The sequence below is a fragment of the Thalassophryne amazonica genome, chromosome 16 (assembly GCF_902500255.1).
Source record: "Thalassophryne amazonica chromosome 16, fThaAma1.1, whole genome shotgun sequence".
NCBI lineage: Eukaryota > Metazoa > Chordata > Actinopteri > Batrachoidiformes > Batrachoididae > Thalassophryne > Thalassophryne amazonica.
Window position 1 is genome coordinate 6341784 of NC_047118.1, and position 20061 is coordinate 6361844.

General features: G+C 41.9%; 1 protein-coding gene across 3 annotated transcripts in view; it reads left to right on the forward strand.

The window, feature by feature from the left end:
• The window catches only part of asic2 (acid-sensing (proton-gated) ion channel 2), a 1153097-nt gene that overhangs the window by 964948 nt on the left and 168088 nt on the right, over positions 1 to 20061 (forward strand). The window lies entirely within an intron of this gene.

The window sequence follows — 20061 nt, forward strand, 5'->3', positions numbered from 1 at the left end:
CCGACAGGCATGAAAAAACTCACGCATGCACACGAAGGTTCAAGCTTGTCTGATGCAAGCGCACATGATTCAAATCCATATAGTTTTTGAAAAAATAAAAAGGTCGGATAGTTTTCTCACAGACCTCGTGTGTATATATATATATATATAGAGAGAGAGAGAGAGAGAGAGAGAGAGAGAGAGAGAGAGAGAGAGAGAGAGAGAGAGAGAGAGAGAGAGAAGGTCCTGGGATCGCTTCTCTCCTGGTCCTTTCTGTGTGGTGTTTGCATGTTTTAATGCTGTATAATGCAGCAATACGGCCATTATCCTGAACATGACCCAGAATGCATCATTGCCTGATTGTTGAGGATGCCTGCCACTGGAAGAGACAAGTCGACAGCCACGTAACACCATGGTAGAAGATATTTGGGAAAGTCTTTTGTTACTACAACTACAAAATTATAATAAAATACATAATCACCGGAATGTTTCCATTATTTTTGTGGGAAGCTGTGTCTGTCTACAGCTTCTCCCATATTTAACTGAACAGGGAGTGCTAATTCTACTGCAACACAAATCTGTTCCTATAACAACCAGCAAGACATGTTTCAAGCTGTGCCGTTTCAGATGGTTCCCTCCCGTCGTCGAGCATGGGCTCATTGATTTTATGAAAGTGTTCATTTTCTTCCCTGCAAGGCGTGTTGCACACAGTCACCTCCGGACATGAGCAGTTGCAGGGTGTCGCTTCAAAAACAGTGTTATTTAATGCAACAGACCTTTGGAGTTCAACTTGGCAGAAAGGTTGGTTAGTTGTTCATTTGCTTGGATGTGACCGTAGACTCTCAGTGACCACAGCCTCCACAGTCACAATGTTAATGAGCATTTTCTTTCTTTCTTTCTTTCTTTCTTTCTTTCTTTCTTTCTTTCTTTCTTTCTTTCTTTCTTTCTTTCTTTCTTTCTTTCTACAACTTTGACTTTACCTGAACATAAAGGTATAATATACTTTGCTTTTGGTATTGATCATTTCAGAGATTGAGGAAGCCCTGCTGGGTTCTTAGATTTTTATATATCAATAATGCTTGCTGGAGACAACTGCTGGTGTGCAGATAAAGATAAAAATAACCACAAGTGACATCAATTGGTCCATAGGTAACCTGGATTCTCTTGTTTTGGATGGATTTTACAGGTACAGAGTTTATAGAAAAATTCCAGCTTATTATTAGGCAGGGCTCCGGATTTGTGGGATATTTATAACCATATCTCACAGCATTTTGTGATTCAGCATCACAAAATATACAATAATCTATTGGTTCATGATATTATCATGAAAAGTACCACATTTTCGTAACGAGAGCACAAATTCATTTGAATACATTCTATGACGGGAACACAATATGAAAAGTGATGCAGGTTGGTTTGGGGGGTTAGTTGAGGGGTTAGTGTTAGTTTATGGTTAGAGTTATGGTTAGTGTTGGGGGAGGGGGAGGGTTAGTAATAGAAAGATTAAAAAAACCCCGTCACGAAAATATGACTCATTTCATGACGGGAGCACGAAAAAAACTCGTGAGCCTGGGTTGGATATTTAATTAAGTCAAAAACACTCTGGAAGCAGTGAGTGTATCATTGTCAAACTCATTAATCAAGAGATGACTTTATGAATGTAAATATTTATGACATTGTGAGGTTTTGGGTGCAAACCACTGGTAACACCAAGGAATAGGAAGGCCAGGTTAGACTTTGCCAGAAAAGTCTTAAAAAGCCTGGGCAGTTCCAGAACAAGATTCTTTGGTACCAACATTAACTTGTAGCAGGAGTATGGAGAAGCAAAGGAATGATCCAAAGTATCCCTCATCATCTGTCAAATATGGTGGAGGCAGTGTTAAGGCTGCCAATGGAACTGGAACACTGGTGTTTATTGATGATGTGACTGGTGATGGGAGTCACACACAGATAGACGGGCCATTCCTCTTAGAGTGGATCAGTAAAGGTATGTGATTGGTCGAAAGATGTTGCATTTTGACCTTTATATGAGGGGACTGCTCATATTATATTAAATGGTATGTGGAAAAGTAAAACTGTGTTTTGTCCGTGTAGCATGATAAGCAGACAAACAATATGCATCATGGCATTCCAGAGGAAATATGAAGTTATTTCTCAGGATTTCCCCCTGGGTCATCGGAGTTCATGCAAATCCCGGCCACGATTGTTTTCCGAGATTCTTCCATTTCAGTTTCCGCACTGGTGGACACTGGGGCTGAGGGTAACTTCCTTAGTGATAAGGTCATTGCTAAAGCCCACATTCCTACACTCCTTCTATTTGAACCCCTCTCTGTCTTTAGACGGAACTCCACTTCTGTCCATCACACGTCAGACTGAACTTGTCATTTTGGTGATTTCTGGTAATCATCAGGAGGAAATCAAGTATCAAGTTTTTTGTATTTCCTTCCACATCTCCTTTAGTTCTTGGGCACCCCTAGGTATTCAAGCACAACCCCCAATTTGACTGGCCGTCCGGGGCAATTAACCAGTGGAGTGAGGTTTGTCACCGCGGGTGCCTGTGTTTTGCAAGTGCTCACGTCGAATCCATCCTGAAATCAGTCACCCTGTCTCCAGAGTGGTTCCTAACTCCTCCTGAGCCCCGTGACTTCCGCGGGTATAGCTAGGTCGCAGCTCCACTTGCCACTTTAGCCTCTCCAAAAGTCTCTTTTCATGGGACACCGGCAACTGACAATGCATTCCGCACATTAAAACTTTGCTTTTCCACCGCACCATACTCACACAACCTGACCCAAAGAAGCAATTTTTTGTTGAGGTTGATGCCTCAGAGTGAGGGGTGGGTGCAGTGTTATCTCAGAAAACCTCAGAAGACAACAGGATGTATCTCCATGCCTTCTTCTCCCGGTGTCTAACGCCGGTGGAAAAAAATTATGATGTAGGCAATAAGGAGTTGTTAGCAGTCAAAGAAGCCCTGACAGTATGGAGACACTGGCTGGAGGGAGCTGCAGTCTTGTTTGTGGTGTGGACAAGACACAAAAATCTGGAATCCATCAGAACGTCAAAAAGGTTGAATCCTGGACAGGCCAGGTGGGCATTGTTTATGCCCGGTTCAGATTCACCGTTACCTTCCGTGCAGGCAAAAGAGATGGTAAACCGGACGCCCTGTCCAGAATGTACCTGCTCACGACCTCCACAACTCCTGAAATTCCAGAGCAAGAAGAGGAACTCTCGATCCCTTCAGATCAGGACCACCTGCAATGTTCCTGCCCGATATGGAAACGATCTCAGTCAGCACTGCAGGAAACACAGGATCGGACCTGCCACCTTGCAGACCAGAGGCGGACCCCACCCCAATTTCACCACTAGTGGGTGGGCCACTCTCCATATTGCAGGCACCGAGGCACAACATTTTTCATTTATTTATTATAAATAAATCTCATTTTCCTTTTGTCGTCCTCTCTGTGTCCAGCTCCCTGCATTTGGGTCCATAGTCTGAAATGGTTTGCTTCCATCTGAATAACCTAACCATAACATTATTATTATTATTATTATTATTATTATTATTATTATTATTATTATTATTATTATTATTATTATTATTATTATTTGTATAAGGAGATATGAAGTTTTTATTATTATTAAATGAAGTTAGCAAAGTAACAAATTGGCCATGAGACCTACTGCTCTAACAACTTTGAAATTAATCGGGCCATACTATCTGCTCAGATTCAACCAAATCCTGCCAAACAGCTAGCACAGAGCTTCACACTGCAGATGGATGTTGAGCCATTATTTCTCAAGGAAATAGAAATGAAACATCTTCAGTGGCCAAGTCAGTTACTTGACCTCAACCCAGTAATTCATGCAAAGCATCTCAAGGAGGAAACTCAGTAATTTTTAAGACCTCAGGCAGTCATTGACTGCACAGGATTTTCATCCAAATGTCAACCATATTCCTTATATTTATAATTATGTTAGTCTGTCCAGTTATGTATGGCATCTGAAAATGGAGGGGATGTGTATAAAATGGATATAACTACTCAATGTGTCAAACAATATTTTTTCAGTTAAATTTTTCAATATTTTTCAGTTTAAAGTTAAAAAGAATGCACTTAAATCACATCTTTGTTGTTTCATTTAAATGATATTGACAGTTGACATAAAAATCACTGTCCATATACCTATGTACTTGAATTTATACAGTTCCAGACAAATGTTTATGTACACCTTGAGTATCAACCTTTAAAGTAGAATTTCTCAAACCTTCCAAAATATTTAGCCAAGGTTTATTGGAACTAATGTATTTAAATGATTCCATCCATAATACAGGAAACCCTGTCTTTTTGTTGGGACTAGCAGGGCATTGGGATTAATGGACTCAGACAATCACAGAGTTAATGAGTTAGTGAGTGGGTCCACAAACAGAAGTAATGCCATAAAGACATTTCTGTATTCTGACGTTTTGGGTTCTAATATATACAGATGAGGACCACTGAACTCTGTATTGTGGGACATGTTGCTGTCTTTTTTCATACAAAGAAAATTAAAGTTAGACAAGCTATCATTTGTTTGTGAAGCTTTGTTATTCATTGCGTGATCCTGGTGGCCACTAGAGGCCACTGTTGTTTATGTTGCACACGCAGCCTTTCATGTGCCTTGATTTTCATGGTAAGTCGAGCCACATTTATTCAAATGTAGCCTCAAAATAAGTAAATATCCCCTTGCTTACAATTACATTTAGACCAACATTTTTGAAAATTTTCCAAAAATATGGAGCTCTCTTGCCCTTTTTTCTCTTATTACTGGGATTCTCTGATTACTGCGGATCAGCGGAGTACTGGGACCATGGATGATCTGTATCACAAACCTCACAGAGCTGACATCTCCCGCTGTCATCCAGTCACATGAGCTGGTTTTGTGATGTCAATGGGGACCTGATACAGACTCCACACCCCTGGTCCATTACAGGGCTTCAGATCAGTTCCATCAAAGACAGACACACAGGTGAGAGAAGCCACACTGACTCTTGGTGATATTGACTTATTAAAAACAACACCTGGCTATGTGTGATGTGATTGATGATTGCAGGGTGACAGCTGTAGAGTAAGAGCACAATATATCTGCAGACTTTCTGCACACTGACATGACTGACACACTGCAAGATGAGACAGTTTCAATTCTGGTGCTGGAATATTTGTGCAGCTGTGAGAATAAAGGATGGCTGAGAGGAGGGAGTGCAATGCTGTTAGGATTCTGGCAGAACAATGCTTTTCTTATCTGAGGGTTTTTTCATGCATACTGGCGGTGCACAATATTTATGAAATGAGAAGTACTGCTGTTGCACAGCACTATAATAAAAAGTGTGTTTTCACTGTAGATATTTTGATGTTGAAGCTGTGAACTCATGATCTTATTGATTAAAATTAGCAGGCAGGTTATTTTTTTCTTCTGCATCATCGAGAACATTGTCAAGCATGCAACAGCATTTGGTTTTAAAGTTGAATTGATAGTTTGGCCTTTACATATTGGCCAACATGGGATCTTCGTATATGATGATGGATTACGCTGTAACCCCCTGTTCAGATGGGAGGGTAATCTCCCTGGCTTCTGCATGTTCTTATCTTATTCCAGGGTGGACTGCACTTTTCACAAAGCATGAAAAATATAAAATAAATGCTTCAGAGCTGTCAGATCTTTCTGCATTTCCACCTTGGAGTGCTTCCATTATGAAGGTTTTTTATAGGACAAAACATGAAGGAGTTTGATCATGAAGAACCGAACTCATATCAAGGGTATTGTACTCCTGATTTAGAACAGAATGGGAGGCGACTGTGGACATGACCACTAAAAACAAAGTGATCATCAGTAAAATCCTCCCAGCAGAGATAAGACCTTGTTATTTAACTCTGTATATGTGACGTTTCTACAACAGGCATCTGTGGACAGCGGGATGCTGGATGGCCGTGGGATCCCGTGTCTGAAATTGCCTAAACCAGCTGGTATGTGAGGATTACCAATTAACTGGATTATCGATTTGGTCAACAGCTAGTGTAAATACATAGTCCTGATACTGGCTGATAGAACTGAAAATTAGCTGATCTTGCTAATGCTGTTGTCTCACTTGCATTTTGGCCATTACATTTATTGAATGAATTTCAATAAATTGATGTATTAACCCATTGGGGCCGAGCTTTATTAAATTATTGTAGAGAAGCTTGAATCTTCGACTGGACTGGGTTGCTTGACGCGAGGACGTTTCGCTTCAAATCGCAGAAGCTTCCTCAGCTAAAATTCTTGCTCTGGTGGTCTGACTTCTGTCTTGACTCTTGTAGAGAAGAATAATCAAGAAGTCACAAAAGCTGGAGTTTTACACCTAACCAGACCCCTCCTACCGAGAGGCAGACTGCTATAGGCTGGTGACTAAACAATAGCTCTAATTAGCACCTATTGTGCTCTAGTTAGCACCCTCCTAATGACAGGGCAGCTGTCCCTCTCCTGATGGCTCCCTTGACGACTCTGCTGATGACGTGAATAACTCATTACCATGAACAAAAGACTGAAACTGCTTTGACCTGAGTACCCCATTGTAAAGAGGGGATAAAGCGTGTCTCAGACCCCCTCCCCGGTTAAGGTTGGGTTTCAAATGTTTCACAAAGAATGCCTCCTTGACCCCTCTCTCAAACCATTTCTTCTCTCTGGCTAATATTTTAACTTCCTTGTCCTCAAACGTGTGGTTAGTGTCTTTAAGGTGGAGATGAACTGCAGACTGAGGTCCACTGGCGCCCTCTCTGCGGTGCTGGTATAGCCTTTTGTGTAAAGGTTGCTTAGTCTCACCTATGTAGTGTTCGTTACAGTTTTCCTGACATCTGATAGAATACACTATATTGCTCTGTTTGTAACTAGGGATCCTGTCCTTAGGGTGAACTAATTTCTGTCTCAAGGTGTTAACCGGTTTAAAGTAAACTGGGATTTTGTGCTGTCTGAAGATCCTCTGTAGTTTTTCCCCTACTCCTGCTAATATCGCCAATATCAAGTTCACATGTGAGGATGCCAGAAACAACCATTTAGCCTTCTTGGACTGTGATGTTACGATTGGAGAGAACAGGCAGCTCCAGACAGGGGTTTACAGAAATCCAACTCACACTGACCAATATCTGCTCTTTGGCTCAAACCACCCCCTTGAACACAAGCTCGGGGTGATCAGGACGCTTCAACACAGAGCCCTACAGGTGCCCACAACTGCAGAGGGAAGGGCTAAAGAACAACAACTTGTCTGGAAAGCCCTCACAGTATGTGGGTACCCACGATGGTCCCTGGACAAAGTGCAGAAGTCCCAGAGAACAAAGAGACCAGATAGACAGGAGACGGAGACAAGAAGAAGAGGAGTGTCTCTCCCTTATTTAGGAGGAGTAGGGGAAAAACTACAGAGGATCTTCAGACAGTACAAAATCCCAGTTTACTTTAAACCGGTTAACACCTTGAGACAGAAATTAGTTCACCCTAAGGACAGGGTCCCTAGTTACAAACAGAGCAATGTAGTGTATTCTATCAGATGTCAGGAAAACTGTAACAAACACTAGTTTGCATGTGAATGTTACTGGATAACTCTGTTGCTTTCTCTGCATAAAGCACTGTTTACCATATCAGTGGACAACAATATGCATAGACCATTTTGTATATATTGTTCAAAATGTGCATGTGTGTTTATTGTTTGAACCTTTCTGTTGTACAGTCTTTCATACAAGACCTCAAATTACCTTTATAAAGTGTCAAAACAGTTGTTTATTATAGTTTGCTGTGTGTTTTGAATAAATGTGTGTGGAAAATTATTTTTCACTTTATTTTTTCCTTGCCTATTTTTGATTGTAAACCTTTATTACACTCATAAAACACAACAAAAACATATACATAAACATAAACATATATATTCTGAAAGCACAGGTTGTCCTGAAAAAAAAGAGAAATAAATCTTGTTTTTGGGATGCAGGGAGAGCTGTTAACAGCAATAATAAAACATTTATGCCAGGCAAGTGAACTGTCCTAAAAATGCCCTCAGACGCCAGAGGGTTAATATTGAAAGATACATTTATTAGCCTGGATTTGTCCTGGGATGGATATAAGGGCCCAGTCACACTATGATGTAAAGTGGCTGAAGCTGGCCCACATAGCAGATTCTCAAAATTCTCTGTGAAATGCTGGAGTAGACTTGGAGCACAGATACAAATTTGCTGTTTTCAGTGCAGATTTACGTAAGTAGTTCAGTGGAGGAGGGCGTTCTGCTCGACTTTTGGCAATGGACTTCAGACTTACTATAGGATATATTTCAGCTTTCACCTCCGCAGGTTGGGTCCGTTCATAGTGCACGCCACAGAATAACTTGACAGAGGTGGTAGCTGACTTGGCATTTGAAACATGACATGAGGTATCCTATATAAACCCATCACTCATTAATGGTGCAACACTGAGACAGGTTCTGTATATTTCTTCATATTTTCACATGTTTCTTAAAGGAATGAACAAATTCAGAGGAGGTGGTGGATACAGTCAAGCATTTGCCATTGTCCAGTGCAGGACGGTGGAGGCAAATGGAGCAGTGATTTTGTACGAGCGAAAGTGACAAAGTAGTAGCAGAGCTCAACTCTGCTGGATTTTAGCATGTACGAGGTCTATTAGAAAAGAAACAGACCGTTTTATTTAAAAAAAAAACTATATGGATTTGATTCATATGTTTTTATGTCAGCCAAGCTTGAACCTTCGTGCGCATGCATGAGTTTTTTCACTCCTGTCAGTGACGTCATTCACCTGTGAGCACGCCTTGTGGAAGGAGTGGTCCAGCCCCCTCGTCGGATTTTCATTGTCTGAGAAGTTGCTGAGAGACTGGCGCTGTGCTTCATCAAAATTTTTTCAAAAACTGTGAGGCACATCCGAGTGGACACCATTCGGCAAATTAAGCTGGTTTTCGGCGAAAATTTTAACGGCTGATGTGAGATTTTGGATTGTTTCTATTGCTGTAAGGACTTCCCACGGAGCGGGACGTCACACAGCGCTCCGAGGCGACATCGTCATCCTGTTTCTCATATCTCATATCTCCATATCTCACCCATATTGGCCTCTCTTCATTGGCTTCCTGTTAATTCTAGAATAGAATTTAAAATTCTTCTTCTTACTTATAAGGTTTTGAATAATCAGGTCCCATCTTATCTTAGGGACCTCATAGTACCATATCACCACAATAGAGTGCTTCGCTCTCAGACTGCAGGCTTACTTGTAGTTCCTAGGGTTTGTAAGAGTAGAATGGGAGGCAGAGCCTTCAGCTTTCAGACTCCTCTCCTGTGGATCTCTGCTCCCCTCCACAGCATGTCTTTTTCCTGGTTCTCTCCCTCAGCCCCAACCAGTCCCAGCAGAAGACTGCCCCTCCCTGAGCCTGGTTCTGCTGGAGGTTTCTTCCTGTTAAAAGGGAGTTTTTCCTTCCCACTGTCGCCAAGTGCTTGCTCACAGGGGGTCGTTTTGACCGTTGGGGTTTTTACGTAATTATTGTAAGCGCCGTGGGGCAACTGTTTGTTGTGATTTGGCGCTATATATATAAAATTGATTGATTGATTGTTTCAAGCTGAAAACCTCCAAATTTAAGCCTCTGTTGACCCAGGACGTTGTGAGAGAACAGAGAACTTTCAGAAGAGGTCGGAATCAGCAATTTATCCGGACATTCCACTGTTAAAGGAGATTTTTTTAATGAAAGACGTGTGGACGGATTGGCGCGTCGGCTCGCAGCCGGCGCAGCACGCCTGCCACAGGAAAGACACCTCCGTGTTGATAACCATTTGTAAAATCCAGGCTGCTTTTGGTGGCTTTCAGTTGAGTGAGTATCTGAGAAATTGTTTAACAGCAGGGCATGTTCCAACTTGTCCTTAAGGCTTCCAACGGAGGTGTTTTTCCTTTGGCGGGCGCGCTGCGCCGGCTGCGAGCCGACACGCCAATCTGTCCGCACGTCTTTCATTAAAAAAAATCTCCTTTAACAGTGGAATGTCCGGATACACTGTTGATTCCGACCTCTTCTGAAAGTTCTCTGTTCTCTCACGACATCCTGGGTCAACAGAGGCTTAAATTTGGAGGTTTTCAGCTTGAAACAGGATGACGACGTCGCCTCGGAGCGCTGCGCGACGTCCTGCTCCGTGGGAAGTCCTTACAGCGATAGAAACAATCCAAAATCTCTCATCAGCCATAAAACGTTTCACCGAAAACCAGCTTAATTTGCCGAATGGTGTCCACTTGGATGTGCCTCACAGTTTTGGAAAAAATTTTGATGAAGCACAGTGCCAGTCTCTCAGCAACTTCTCAGACAAAGGAATTCCGACGAGGGGGCTGGACCACTCCTCCCACAAGGCGTGCTCACAGGTGAATGACGTCACCGACAGCCGTGAAAAAACTCTTGCATGCCCACGAGGGTTCAAGCTTGGCTGATGTAATTACACGTGATTCAAATCCATATGGTTTTTTTTTTTTTAAATAATAAGGTCGGATACTTTTCTAATAGACCTCGTATATGTCGAAGATTTGAAGCATGTTGAAAATTTGTCCAGGAACACGATGAACACCAGCGCTGTCCAACAGATGTCAATTAAGTTCTGTGGAGTCTGACGAATTTCAGCTCAACTTTTCATTCTCCCTCAGCAAACATCAGACTAATTGCCAGAGTGTGAATGCATTATAAATTATGTCCAAAATAACATGAGGTAGTCCTATCATAAAATTTAATTTTATAAAATTCTTGCCGACCAAAGGTTAAACTTTTCCAAAACGGCGTCATTTTAATTGCAGTCTAAGTGAATAAACCTCAGGTGGCTGTTCGCTCAAACAAAATAATATGAGTGAAACGCTGACACAGAAGCTGAAGTGTTTTAGCCATGCTAATGCTCCCCAGACCCATTTACCAAAAACAAAGTCTGAAGGACCTAAATGAGATGTTGAGGACTTCCCAGGCACGTGAGAGGCACATAAAGAAAAATACTTAAAATGGTAGGGGTTCAAGAGGTCTGCGGTTAGGTAGTCTGGGTAGCGAAGCTGAAGGGATTTAGCCATGGTAATGCTCCCCAGAACCATTTACCGAAAACAAAGTCTGAAGGACCTAAATGAGATGTTGAAGATTTTCCAGGCACATGAGAGGCACATAAAGAAAAATACTTGGGGGAGGTGATGGTCTGGTGGTTAAGGCGTTGGGCTTGAGTCCAGAAGATCCTTGGTTCAAATCCCAGCCTGACCGGAAAATCACTAAGGGCCCTTGGGCAAGGTCTTTAATCCCTTATTGCTCCCGGTGTGTAGTGAGCGCCTTGTATGGCAGCACCTTCACATCGGGGTGAATGTGAGGCATTGTTTGTAAAGTGCTATGAGCGTCTGATGCAGATGGAAAAGCGCTATATAAATGCAGTCCATTTACTTAAAATGATGGTCTGTGGTTGGGGGGTCTGGGGAGCAAAGCTGAATGGTTTTAGCCATGCTAATGCTTCCAGAACCATTTTCCGAAAACAAAGTCTGAAGGAGCTAAATGAGATGTTGAGGACTTTCCAGGCATGTGAGAGGCACATAAAGAAAAATACTTAAAATGGTGGGGGGTCAAGAGGTCTGTGGTTGGGGGGTCTGGGGAGTGAAGCTGAACGGTTTTTACCATGCTAATGGTCCTCACAACCATTTACCGAAAACAAAGTCTGTAGGACCTAAATGAGATGTTGAGGACTTTCCAGGCATGTGAGAGGCACATAAAGAAAAATACTTAAAATGGTGGGGGGTCAAGATGTCTGTGGTTGGGGTCTGGGGAGCAAAGCTGAAGGGTTTTAGCCATGCTAATGCTCCCCAGAACCATTTACTGAAAATAAAGTCTGAAGTACCTAAATGACATGGTGAGATGGTAAAGAGCTTCACTCGTTCATGTCCGTGACATATGCATATTACAAGATGGCAGAATACACTCTGAAAATATGCTTCTCACATATTTAGTAAAAGTTAGCAAGAAATAAACATGTTTAAAAGTAAAAACGTGGCTTTGTAAACAGATAACAGCTCTAAAGTGATTTACAAAACATCTTATGAACATGATACCGTGCATGTCCTGGGAACGCCTATCAAGAGACAAACCCAACTGCTTGTCATTGACATTTGTAGCTAATGCGACTGTAGGATAAATGAGAGATAAGGTAGGCCCAAACTGAAAATGATCCAGAATGTGTCCACAGGATTCATTTTGTTTTGAACAGTTGCTGGTCCATTTATATCTCTGAGATAGTTGGCTAATTTTTTCTGAAGGCCATTTTTGGGCAGAAGTGTCTCCACCCAGCCTGTTTAGAGAGAGTGAAACTGTATTTCAACCACACACACAAAACAAGTTTCAAACCACAAATACATATTTAATTCAGTAGCACGAGCTAGAACTCAGCCAAAGACATTTAATTCACTTTTTTTACTCCAGAAGTGTTTGTCTTTTGTTTCCCAGATTTGTTTCCCTCATCTCAGTCTTATCTCTGTGTCTCCTCCACCAGAGCATAAATATCACCCTGGCAGCAGCGACTGCAATCTCTTGCACCCTGTCAGTCTCCTGCCTCACTTACTGTATGTGCTGTCCCTGTAAAATAAAATATTATTGAATGGTATGGAAAAATTACTCCCAGCATGTCAGAGACATTATGCCATTTGTTTTAAGCGATGTGAAATGTGTGGCTCTGAGTGGTGTAAAATGTGCACTGGGAATGAGTTTGAGGTGCAGCTCACGGAGTGCCGTGCATTAAAACCATCACATTGAGTGCAGCAGCTGCAGAGTATGTGCGTGCAGGTGCTTAAACTTCTTCTTTTCCAAAGCCGATGCCAACTGTGCCGCTAACGCAGCAGCCCTCTGCATTATTTATCCTCGCAGCAGTACAACCACTTTAACTGCTGCAAAGATGCAGGGAGGAAAGTGCACACCTTGCAACTCAAAAAAAAAAAAGTTTTTTGTAAACTTATCACTTCTTCATGCAGTAAGCCTTGTAGATACCAGAATTACCCCATTGTCTCTTTGCTAAGCCTCAAGCTTCTTTTTGCCATTGGATTGATCATAAAATGACTGCTAAATTCCGCTATAGTGGATATTGATTTGTCAAACAATAACACCAAATCACAGCAGACAGCTCGTGCAAAAAGTGGTGTAACCTTGAAACTCGGAGCCACTTTCACGAGATAAAACAGGATGGCTGACTCTTACACTTAACATTTCAATTTACTCTTCAGTGCTTTTTTTACTTTATGCCCCGGCCTGTCAGGAAAGCAAATGGGATGAGCAGGAGAAGTATCTTATTGCCTGCATAATCTGTAATGGGGAAAATTGCAATAGGTGGCAGTGAAATGTCACCCAGCAGCAATGAATACAGATTTCACGGCCTAAATTTTTTGAAATGGAATATTAGTGGTTTGTATTATGGTAGGAACAACAAAACTGACAGAAAGTAAAACCAGAGTCAGCATATTACACCTGATAAACCAGGGTTTCGGGAGCCTACTCCCAGTTTCATTCCTGATGCAAATGCAAAGTAAAGGTCAGTTCTTTGCATTTTTGCAGGCTGCATCATTTTGAAATTTTGAATGAAGTTAAGTCATTCAGTGAATGTGCACAGTGTTGAGATAACTCTCAGTCTAAACCTGGAAATTCAGGTGTTGAGCGATACGGGTAGAAAAATGGCTAAGCTGTTACAGAATGTATTGAAAGTCGTATATATACAGTTGTATTCAAAATTTTGGGCACCCCTGATAATTTTCATGATTTTCCTTTGTAAATCATTGGTTGTCTGGATCAGAAGTTTCAGTTAAATATATCATATAGCAAATGAACACACTGATATTTGAGAAGCGAAATGAAGTTTCTAGTATTTACAGAAAGTGTGCAATAATTGTTTAAACAAAATTAGACAGGTGCATAAATTTGCACACCCTTGTCATTTTATTGATTTGAATACATTTAGCACTAATTATTTGAACACAGAATTAGTTTGGTAACCTCATTGACCCTTGACCTCCTTACACAAGTGAATCCAGTCATGAGAAAGAGTATTTAAGGTGGCCATTTGCAAATGTTTCCCCTCTTTGCATCTTTTCTAATGAGTGGCAACATGGGAGCCTCTAAACAACTCTCAAATGACCTGAAAACAAAGATTGCTTAACATCATGGTTTAAGGGAAGGATACAAAAAGCTATCTCAAAGATTTCAGCTGTCAGTTTCCACTGTGAGGAACATAGTGAGGAAATGGATTACCACAGGCATAGTACAAGTTAAGGTTTGAAGTGGCAGAGCAAGAAAAATCTCAGATAAGCTGAAGTGAAGGATGGTGAGAACTGTCATCATCAACCCACAGACCTGCTCCAAAGACCTACAACATGATAGTGCTGCAGATAGTGTCTCTGTGCATTGTTAAACTATACAGTGCATTTTGCAGAAGATGCTGTATGATACTGTAATGCAGAGGAAGCCTTTTCTGCATACATGCCACAAACGGAGTCACTTGAGGTATGCTAAAGCACATTTGGACAAGCCAGCTTCATTTTGGAATAAGGTGCTGTGGACTGATGAAACTAAAATTGAGTTATTTGGACATAACAAGGGGCGGTATGCATGGCTGAAAAAGAACACAGCATTCCAAGAAAAACACCTGCTACCTACAAAATTTGGAGGTGGTTCCATCATGCTGTGTGGCTGGTGGTTGGCTCTCACTGCGGTATTGTATCACTTCCTGTTCCGGAGCACAGCGGTGTTTTGCTGTATCTGTTAGCTGTTTAATCTGTGCAGTTAGATTGATCTAGTTAACTAGATAATGATTTGCTTCACAGTGTAATCTTCACGTGCCTTAACTAAAGCACTCCCTCTGCTGAATCACCTCTAAATTATTTACACATTATTCACTTTGTGTGTCTTTAGGAATCCGCTAGCTTAGCGCAGCTACTAGCTCTTAGCCGGTTTAGCATGGCGGCTTCTCCTGTCTCTCCCGCACTTTTCTGCTCTGGGTGTGAAATGTTTAGTTATTCCTCGGCCTCCTTTAGCAGTAATGGTACTTGTAATAAGTGTAGCTTATTCGTAGCTTTGGAGGCCAGGCTGGGCGAATTGGAGACTCGGCTCTGCACCGTGGAAAATTCTACAGTTAGCCAGGCCCCTGTAGTCGGTGCGGACCGAGGTAGCTTAGCCGCCGTTAGTTTCCCTCTGGCAGATCCCGAGCAGCCGGGAAAGCAGGCCGACTGGGTGACTGTGAGGAGGAAGCGTAGTTCTAAACAGAAGCCCCGTGTACACCGCCAACCCGTTCACATTTCTAACCGTTTTTCTCCACTCGGCGACACACCCGCCGAGGATCAAACTCTGGTTATTAGCTACTCTGTTTTGAGAAATGTGAAGTTAGCGACACCAGCAACCATAGTCAATTGTCTTCCGGGGGCCAGAGCAGGCGACATTGAAGGAAATTTGAAACTGCTGGCTAAGGCTAAGTGTAAATTTGGTAAGATTGTAGTTCACGTCGGCAGTAATGACACCCGGTTACGCCAATCGGAGGTCACTAAAATCAACATTGAATCGGTGTGTAACTTTGCAAAAACAATGTCAGACTCTGTAGTTTTCTCTGGGCCCCTCCCCAATCGGACCGGGAGTGACATGTTTAGCCGCATGTTCTCCTTGAATTGCTGGCTGTCTGAGTGGTGTCCAAAAAATGAGGTGGGCTTCATAGATAATTGGCAAAGCTTCTGGGGAAAACCTGGTCTTGTTGAACGTTGAAGATGTGTACATATTCGGCTTGGTGGTGACCGGCTTTCTGATGTGTGGAGCGGGGCACTTGCTGGTTTACCGGAAAATCAAGAAAGTGGAAGCAGCTTTGATTGGTTGTTCCAAGCTGCCCTATATGATTGATTCGATTGGGAAGGCAGTGGCTGCGCAGTCGGCGGGGGTTAACCGTGCATTGGATGACATCTCTGGGAAGATTGCAGCCCTGGAAACCCGCTTTGACCGTCTGTGAAGACCACATTCTACATTTCAGATGCATTGGGAGCCACTCTGTTCTCAGAACTGTGGAATCTTTCAGGCATCTGTTAATCTGGCTATTCATTTGGCTTCCCCAAATACAGCTGCACTTCAAGGTCACTGTGATAAGATACCTCCTCAGAAGAACAACACTCTTATGCCTCGCTCCCTGGTCTTCCCCCCTCCCCTCAGCTTCTCCAGCCCTGACGTGAACTGTGGACTGTCCAGGACTTTCTCAGCCTGCGCAGGGCTGTTCCCTTCCCCCCCCAAGACTGTCGAACAAGGCCGTCGACAGCGCCGAAACTGGCTGCCTTCCGGAGTGTTCTGATAAACTGGTCCTTTCAAATCTCGGTTGTCGTCCTGTGTCCTTGTTTTGTCTCTGTGATTATTGTTTTTTGTGCTGATGGGATTTTTTTTTTTTCCTCATTGCCGCTGTGTAATGCAGCGGCTATGAGGGTTTTTTTTTCTTCTCCTTTTCCCTCGTGTTTTGCTTCATATATATGTTTTATGTACCGGGCCGGCCTATGTGTTGTGTGTTATGTGTGTTGTTTGTTATGGGTCGGTGTTGGTTTGCTCAGCCCTGCTGTTGACCAAGGCAGGGTCCCCGGGCGCCTAATGGCGACCTCTGCTCCTACTGGCAAATAGGATGGGTTAAATGCAGTAAAGTTCTTCTGTTCTGTGCATATGACAATAAAATTTCCTTGATCCTTGATCCTTGATCCTTGATGGATCAGCTCTCATTTCTAGAAATCTGGCCAATTTTCTTAAATCCTCCAAACCGTGACTATCCAGGGTTGGGACCAGGAAGCAGAGTTGTAGTCTTACACACCTCTCTGCAGCTTCTCTCCCCCTGCCATCCCCTCATTACCCAATCCCCGTAGAGACGGTGCCTGCTCCCAGACCACCAATAACCAGCAAAAATCTATTTAAGGCCGAGGCGGAGGATTAGCAGCAATCTTCCATTCCAGCTTATTAATTAATCAAAAACCCAGACAGAGCTTTAATTCATTTGAAAGCTTGACTCTTAGTCTTGTCCATCCAAATGGGAAGTCCCAAAAACCAGTTTTATTTGTTATTATCTATCATCCACCTGGTCGTTACTGTGAGTTTCTCTGTGAATTTTCAGACTTTTTGTCTGACTTAGTGCTTAGCTCAGATAAGATAATTATAGTGGGCGATTTTAACATCCACACAGATGCTGAGAATGACAGCCTCAACACTGCATTTAATCTATTATTAGACTCAAATGGCTTTGCTCAAAATGTAAATGAGTCCACCCACCACTTTAATCATATCTTAGATCCTGTTCTGACTTATGGTATGGAAATTGAAGACTTAACAGTATTCCCTGAAAACTCTCTTCTGTCTGATCATTTCTTAATAACATTTACATTTACTCTGATGGACTACCCAGCAGTGGGGAATAAGTTTCATTACACTAGACGTCTTTCAGAAAGCACTGTAACTAGGTTTAAGGATATGATTCCTTCTTTATGTTCTCTAATGCCATATACCAACACAGTGCAGAGTAGCTACCTAAACTCTGTAAGTGAGATAGAGTATCTCGTCAATAGTTTTACATCCTCATTGAAGACAACTTTGGATGCTGTAGCTCCTCTGAAAAAGAGAGCTTTAAATCAGAAGTGCCTGACTCCGTGGTATAACTCACAAACTCGCAGCTTAAAGCAGATAACCCGTAAGTTGGAGAGGAAATGACGTCTCACTAATTTAGAAGATCTTCACTTAGCGTGGAAAAAGAGTCTGTTGCTCTATAAAAAAAAGCCCTCCATAAAGCTAGGACATCTTACTACTCATCACTAATTGAACAAAATAAGAACAACCCCAGGTTTCTTTTTAGCACTGTAGCCAGGCTGACAAAGAGTCAGAGCTCTATTTAGCCGAGTATTACTTTAACTTTAATTAGTAATGACTTCATGACTTTCTTTGCTAATAAAATTTTAACTATTAGAGAAAAAATTACTCATAACCATCCCAAAGACGCATCGTTATCTTTTGCTGCTTTCAGTGATGCCGGTATTTGGTTAGACTCTTTCTCTCAGATTGTTCTGTCTGAGTTATTTTCATTAGTTACTTCATCCAAACCATCAACATGTCTATTAGACCCCATTCCTACCAGGCTGCTCAAGGAAGCCCTACCATTATTTAATGCTTCGATCTTAAATATGATCAATCTATCTTTATTAGTTGGCTATGTACCACAGGCTTTTAACGTGGCAGTAATTAAACCATTACTTAAAAAGCCATCACTTGACCCAGCTATCTTAGCTAATTATAGGCCAATCTCCAACCTTCCTTTTCTCTCAAACATTCTTGAAAGGGTAGTTGTAAAACAGCTAACTGATCATCTGCAGAGGAATGATCTATTTGAAGAGTTTCAGTCAGGTTTTAGAATTCATCATAGTACAGAAACAGCATTAGTGAAGGTTACAAATGATCTTCTTATGGCCTCAGACAGTGGACTCATCTCTGTGCTTGTTCTGTTAGACCTCAGTGCTGCTTTTGATACTGTTGACCATAACATTTTATTACAGAGATTAGAGCATGCCATAGGTATTAAAGGCACTGCGCTGCGGTGGTTTGAATCATATTTATCTAATAGATTACAATTTGTTCATGTAAATGGGGAATCTTCTTCACAGACTAAGGTTAATTATGGAGTTCCACAAGGTTCTGTGCTAGGACCAATTTTATTCACTTTATACATGCTTCCCTTAGGCAGTATTATTAGACGGCATTGCTTAAATTTTCATTGTTACGCAGATGATACCCAGCTTTATCTATCCATGAAGCCAGAGGACACACACCAATTAGCTAAACTGCAGGATTGTCTTACAGACATAAAGACATGGATGACCTCTAATTTCCTGCTTTTAAACTCAGATAAAACTGAAGTTATTGTACTTGGCCCCACAAATCTTAGAAACATGGTGTCTAACCAGATCCTTACTCTGGATGGCATTACCCTGACCTCTAGTAATACTGTGAGAAATCTTGGAGTCATTTTTGATCAGGATATGTCATTCAAAGTGCATATTAAACAAATATGTAGGACTGCTTTTTTGCATTTACGCAATATCTCTAAAATTAGAAAGGTCTTGTCTCAGAGTGATGCTGAAAAACTAATTCATGCATTTATTTCCTCTAGGCTGGACTATTGTAATTCATTATTATCAGGTTGTCCTAAAAGTTCCCTGAAAAGCCTTCAGTTAATTCAAAATGCTGCAGCTAGAGTACTAACGGGGACTAGAAGGAGAGAGCATATCTTACCCATATTGGCCTCTCTTCATTGGCTTCCTGTTAATTCTAGAATAGAATTTAAATTTCTTCTTCTTACTTATAAGGTTTTGAATAATCAGGTCCCATCTTATCTTAGGGACCTGAGCCTTCAGCTTTCAGGCTCCTCTCCTGTGGAACCAGCTCCCAATTCAGATCAGGGAGACAGACACCCTCTCTACTTTTAAGATTAGGCTTAAAACTTTCCTTTTTGCTAAAGCTTATAGTTAGGGCTGGATCAGGTGACCCTGAACCATCCCTTAGTTATGCTGCTATAGACTTAGACTGCTGGGGGGTTCCCATGATGCACTGAGTGTTTCTTTCTCTTTTTGCTCTGTATGCACCACTCTGCATTTAATCATTAGTGATTGATCTCTGCTCCCCTCCACAGCATGTCTTTTTCCTGGTTCTCTCCCTCAGCCCCAACCTGTCCCAGCAGAAGACTGCCCCTCCCTGAGCCTGGTTCTGCTGGAGGTTTCTTCCTGTTAAAAGGGAGTTTTTCCTTCCCACTGTCGCCAAGTGCTTGCTCACAGGGGGTCGTTTTGACCGTTGGGGTTTTTACGTAATTATTGTATGGCCTTGCCTTACAATATAAAGCACCTTGTGGCAACTGTTTGTTGTGATTTGGCGCTATATAAATAAAATTGATTGAATTGATTGAGAGGAAAATGAAGAATTTAGAGATTCACAAATTTGCTCTTAATCTGAAAACTCTAGGAAGTTGTCTTCAAAATGCAGAGGACTTGACTCATGAATTAAAAGTTGCTAAAAGTGGT